Below are 5,879 nucleotides of genomic sequence, written 5' to 3'. Positions count from 1 at the left end.
TATTTTTATGCTAACAAATTTGTTCTCTGAAAAGTGTCCACAAAGCCAAGTCTCTGATTAACACCTTTGTAAGGATGGTTTTTCACCTATTACTAAATTAAACTTGCTTCATTGGAAAGGCAGCAAGATGCATCCTCATTTCAATGTCTACTGAAATAATACAGGTTGACACCAGGAAACATTAACGCCACTGCATCCTTGCTGCTTTCTCATGTGGAAGTCTGTTTAATGTGAAAACAAGGTGATATCTAATTAGCACACAGGTAAGGAATTAAGAAAATCTTTATTTAAGGGTGAAGATGTTTCTCACAAAATCGTTGCCCCAATGCATCATTGAAATTCAAGCTGGAAAGATGATTTTAATATATCACTTGTACATTTTGTATTGCTCTTCTGGTGACAATGTAGTTTGTTTTTGTCAATTACCATTTTAATAATAGGGTAAAGAAAATGAAGTGGATTTTTGAAAGAAAACAATACTGTCAATATACTATTAAAACAAATTAAAATGGTAAAAGTTATTGTACTTTAAGTAAAAATAAAAGAGACAAAATATCAATCCCAGTTTTGGATTACTTTAATTAACAAAAAAAAAATGCATATAGCAGAGGATAGTTTCAATCTGCCTACCTCTGGGTTATGGGCCCAGCATGCTTCCATTGCAGTACTCTGCTGCACATGTAAGTTCAAGAGATCCTGAAGCACTCACTCATCATGGGAAAGTACCAATGTGTTTCTTCGTTGGTTGATGGAAGAAACATCTTACAAAAACTCTCCAGATTATTGACTTTTTAAAGTTTTTCTAGGAAACGTTTTAGTTAAATGCTTATTAGCCTTTGTCAGTATGGACTTTTGTAAAGTGTCTCTGTGGCGCAATCAGTTAGTATGTACGGCTATTAACCAAAGGGTTGGTGGTTCAATCCCACCCAGGGACCTAATTGACCTTGTTATCAGATTTTGGTGATCTTTAAGTAGACAAGTCAAAATTTCAAACCCCCTGTTATGGTGTAGGGTACCTGGCCTTCTCTGATGTAATCAGAGTTAGATTTGATTCAGTGATTTTATAAAAACAGCTAGGAAGCACAATTTAGCAGTGGGTTGCAGAGAAAAAAAATATGCTGGCAGAAAAATCCAATTGAGTGATTAAACAGCTCTTTATTTTCTGGCTTTATTTTTATGCTAACAAATTTGTTCTCTGAAAAGTGTCCACAAAGCCAAGTCTCTGATTAACACCTTTGTAAGGATGGTTTTTCACCTATTACTAAATTAAACTTGCTTCATTGGAAAGGCAGCAAGATGCATCCTCATTTCAATGTCTACTGAAATAATACAGGTTGACACCAGGAAACATTAACGCCACTGCATCCTTGCTGCTTTCTCATGTGGAAGTCTGTTTAATGTGAAAACAAGGTGATATCTAATTAGCACACAGGTAAGGAATTAAGAAAATCTTTATTTAAGGGTGAAGATGTTTCTCACAAAATCGTTGCCCCAATGCATCATTGAAATTCAAGCTGGAAAGATGATTTTAATATATCACTTGTACATTTTGTATTGCTCTTCTGGTGACAATGTAGTTTGTTTTTGTCAATTACCATTTTAATAATAGGGTAAAGAAAATGAAGTGGATTTTTGAAAGAAAACAATACTGTCAATATACTATTAAAACAAATTAAAATGGTAAAAGTTATTGTACTTTAAGTAAAAATAAAAGAGCCAAAATATCAATCCCAGTTTTGGATTACTTTAATTAACAAACAAAAAAATGCATATAGCAGAGGATAGTTTCAATCTGCCTACCTCTGGGTTATGGGCCCAGCATGCTTCCATTGCTGTACTCTGCTGCACATGTAAGTGCAAGAGATCCTGAAGCACTCACTCATCATGGGAAAGTATAAATGTGTTTCTTCGTTGGTTGATAGAAGAAACATCTTACAAAAACTCTCCAGATTATTGACTTTTTTAAGTTTTTCTAGGAAACGTTTTAGATGAATGCTTATTAGCATTTGTCAGTATGTACTTTTGCAAAGTGTCTCTGTGGCGCAATCAGTTAGTGTGTACGGCTATTAACCAAAAGGTTGGTGGTTCAATCCCACTCAGGGACGTAATTGACCTTGTTATCAGATTTTGGTGATCTTTAAGTAGACAAGTCAAATTTCATACCCCCTGTTATGGTGTAGGGTACCTGGCCTTCTCTGATGTAATCAGAGTTAGATTTGATTATGTGATTTTATAAAAACATCTAGGAAGCACAATTTAGCATTGGGTTGCAGAGAAAAAGAAATATGCTGGCAAAAAAATCAAATTGCGTGATTAAACAGCTCTTCATTTTCTGGCTTTATTTTTATGCTAACAAATTTGTTCTCTGAAAAGTGTCCACAAAGCCAAGTCTCTGATTAACACCTTTGTAGGGATGGTTTTTCACCTATTACTAAATTAAACTTGCTTCATTGGAAAGGCAGCAAGATGTATCCTCATTTCAATGTCTACTGAAATAATACAGGTTGACACCAGGAAACATTAATGCCACTGCATCCTTGCTGCTTTCTCATGTGGAAGTCTGTTTAATGTGAAAACAAGGTGATATCTAATTAGCACACAGGTAAGGAATTAAGAAAATCTTTATTTAAGGGTGAAGATGTTTCTCACAAAATTGTTGACCCAATGCATCATTGAAATTCAAGCTGGAAAGATGATTTTAATATATCACTTGTACATTTTGTATTGCTCTTCTGGTGACAATGTAGTTTGTTTTTGTCAATTACCATTTTAATAATAGGGTAAAGAAAATGAAGTGGATTTTTGAAAGAAAACAATACTGTCAATATACTATTAAAACAAATTAAAATGGTAAAAGTTATTGTACTTTAAGTAAAAATAAAAGAGACAAAATATCAATCCCAGTTTTGGATTACTTTAATTAACAAAAAAAATGCATATAGCAGAGGATAGTTTCAATCTGCCTACCTCTGGGTTATGGGCCCAGCATGCTTCCATTGCAGTACTCTGCTGCACATGTAAGTGCAAGAGATCCTGAAGCACTCACTCATCATGGGAAAGTACCAATGTGTTTCTTCGTTGGTTGATGGAAGAAACATCTTACAAAAACTCTCCAGATTATTGACTTTTTAAAGTTTTTCTAGGAAACGTTTTAGATGAATGCTTATTAGCCTTTGTCAGTATGGACTTTTGCAAAGTGTCTCTGTGGCGCAATCGGTTAGTGTGTTTGGCTATTGACCAAAAGGTTGGTGGTTCAATCCCACCCAGGGACGTAATTAACCTTGTGATCAGATTTTGGTGATATTTAAGTAGACAAGTCAAAATTTCAAACCTCCTCTTATGGTGTAGGGTACATGGCCTTCTTTGATGTAATCAGAGTTAGATTTGATTCAGTGATTTTATAAAAAACAGCTAGGAAGCACAATTTAGCAGTGGGTTGCAGAGAAAAAGAAATATGCTGGCAAAAAAATCCAATTGAGTGATTAAACAGCTCTTCATTTTCTGGCTTTATTTTTATGCTAACAAATTTGTTCTCTGAAAAGTGTCCACAAAGCCAAGTCTCTGATTAACACCTTTGTAAGGATGGTTTTTCACCTATTACTAAATTAAACTTGCTTCATTGGAAAGGCAGCAAGATGCATCCTCATTTCAATGTGTACTGAAATAATACAAGTTGACACCAGGAAACATTAACGCCACTGCATCCTTGCTGCTTTCTCATGTGGAAGTCTGTTTAATGTGAAAACAAGGTGATATCTAATTAGCACACAGGTAAGGAATTAAGAAAATCTTTATTTAAGGGTGAAGATGTTTCTCACAAAATCGTTGCCCCAATGCATCATTGAAATTCAAGCTGGAAAGATGATTTTAATATATCACTTGTACATTTTGTATTGCTCTTCTGGTGACAATGTAGTTTGTTTTTGTCAATTACCATTTTAATAATAGGGTAAAGAAAATGAAGTGGATTTTTGAAAGAAAACAATACTGTCAATATACTATTAAAACAAATTAAAATGGTAAAAGTTATTGTACTTTAAGTAAAAATAAAAGAGCCAAAATATCAATCCCAGTTTTGGATTACTTTAATTAACAAACAAAAAAATGCATATAGCAGAGGATAGTTTCAATCTGCCTACCTCTGGGTTATGGGCCCAGCATGCTTCCATTGCTGTACTCTGCTGCACATGTAAGTGCAAGAGATCCTGAAGCACTCACTCATCATGGGAAAGTATAAATGTGTTTCTTCGTTGGTTGATAGAAGAAACATCTTACAAAAACTCTCCAGATTATTGACTTTTTTAAGTTTTTCTAGGAAACGTTTTAGATGAATGCTTATTAGCATTTGTCAGTATGTACTTTTGCAAAGTGTCTCTGTGGCGCAATCAGTTAGTGTGTACGGCTATTAACCAAAAGGTTGGTGGTTCAATCCCACTCAGGGACGTAATTGACCTTGTTATCAGATTTTGGTGATCTTTAAGTAGACAAGTCAAATTTCATACCCCCTGTTATGGTGTAGGGTACCTGGCCTTCTCTGATGTAATCAGAGTTAGATTTGATTATGTGATTTTATAAAAACATCTAGGAAGCACAATTTAGCATTGGGTTGCAGAGAAAAAGAAATATGCTGGCAAAAAAATCAAATTGCGTGATTAAACAGCTCTTCATTTTCTGGCTTTATTTTTATGCTAACAAATTTGTTCTCTGAAAAGTGTCCACAAAGCCAAGTCTCTGATTAACACCTTTGTAGGGATGGTTTTTCACCTATTACTAAATTAAACTTGCTTCATTGGAAAGGCAGCAAGATGTATCCTCATTTCAATGTCTACTGAAATAATACAGGTTGACACCAGGAAACATTAATGCCACTGCATCCTTGCTGCTTTCTCATGTGGAAGTCTGTTTAATGTGAAAACAAGGTGATATCTAATTAGCACACAGGTAAGGAATTAAGAAAATCTTTATTTAAGGGTGAAGATGTTTCTCACAAAATTGTTGACCCAATGCATCATTGAAATTCAAGCTGGAAAGATGATTTTAATATATCACTTGTACATTTTGTATTGCTCTTCTGGTGACAATGTAGTTTGTTTTTGTCAATTACCATTTTAATAATAGGGTAAAGAAAATGAAGTGGATTTTTGAAAGAAAACAATACTGTCAATATACTATTAAAACAAATTAAAATGGTAAAAGTTATTGTACTTTAAGTAAAAATAAAAGAGACAAAATATCAATCCCAGTTTTGGATTACTTTAATTAACAAAAAAAATGCATATAGCAGAGGATAGTTTCAATCTGCCTACCTCTGGGTTATGGGCCCAGCATGCTTCCATTGCAGTACTCTGCTGCACATGTAAGTGCAAGAGATCCTGAAGCACTCACTCATCATGGGAAAGTACCAATGTGTTTCTTCGTTGGTTGATGGAAGAAACATCTTACAAAAACTCTCCAGATTATTGACTTTTTAAAGTTTTTCTAGGAAACGTTTTAGATGAATGCTTATTAGCCTTTGTCAGTATGGACTTTTGCAAAGTGTCTCTGTGGCGCAATCGGTTAGTGTGTTTGGCTATTGACCAAAAGGTTGGTGGTTCAATCCCACCCAGGGACGTAATTAACCTTGTGATCAGATTTTGGTGATATTTAAGTAGACAAGTCAAAATTTCAAACCTCCTCTTATGGTGTAGGGTACATGGCCTTCTTTGATGTAATCAGAGTTAGATTTGATTCAGTGATTTTATAAAAAACAGCTAGGAAGCACAATTTAGCAGTGGGTTGCAGAGAAAAAGAAATATGCTGGCAAAAAAATCCAATTGAGTGATTAAACAGCTCTTCATTTTCTGGCTTTATTTTTATGCTAACAAATTTGTTCTCTGAAA

At 34.5% G+C, this 5,879-nt stretch overlaps 2 non-coding genes across 2 annotated transcripts; both read left to right on the top strand.

Moving 5' to 3' along the window:
* The first annotated feature begins 3,198 nt into the window (after positions 1 to 3,198).
* Positions 3,199 to 3,272, top strand: TRNAN-AUU (transfer RNA asparagine (anticodon AUU)). Its single transcript has one exon. It is a non-coding gene; the product is annotated as a tRNA-Asn (tRNA).
* Positions 3,273 to 5,537: 2,265 nt separating this feature from the next.
* On the top strand, positions 5,538 to 5,611 carry TRNAN-AUU (transfer RNA asparagine (anticodon AUU)). The gene has a single exon. It is a non-coding gene; the product is annotated as a tRNA-Asn (tRNA).
* Positions 5,612 to 5,879: the final 268 nt, after the last annotated feature.

This window comes from Pseudophryne corroboree, unplaced genomic scaffold, assembly GCF_028390025.1.
Source record: "Pseudophryne corroboree isolate aPseCor3 unplaced genomic scaffold, aPseCor3.hap2 scaffold_509, whole genome shotgun sequence".
Taxonomy (NCBI): domain Eukaryota; kingdom Metazoa; phylum Chordata; class Amphibia; order Anura; family Myobatrachidae; genus Pseudophryne; species Pseudophryne corroboree.
The sequence above is the reverse complement of the archived record's forward strand: the minus strand, read 5'-3'. Positions and strand labels throughout refer to the sequence as shown.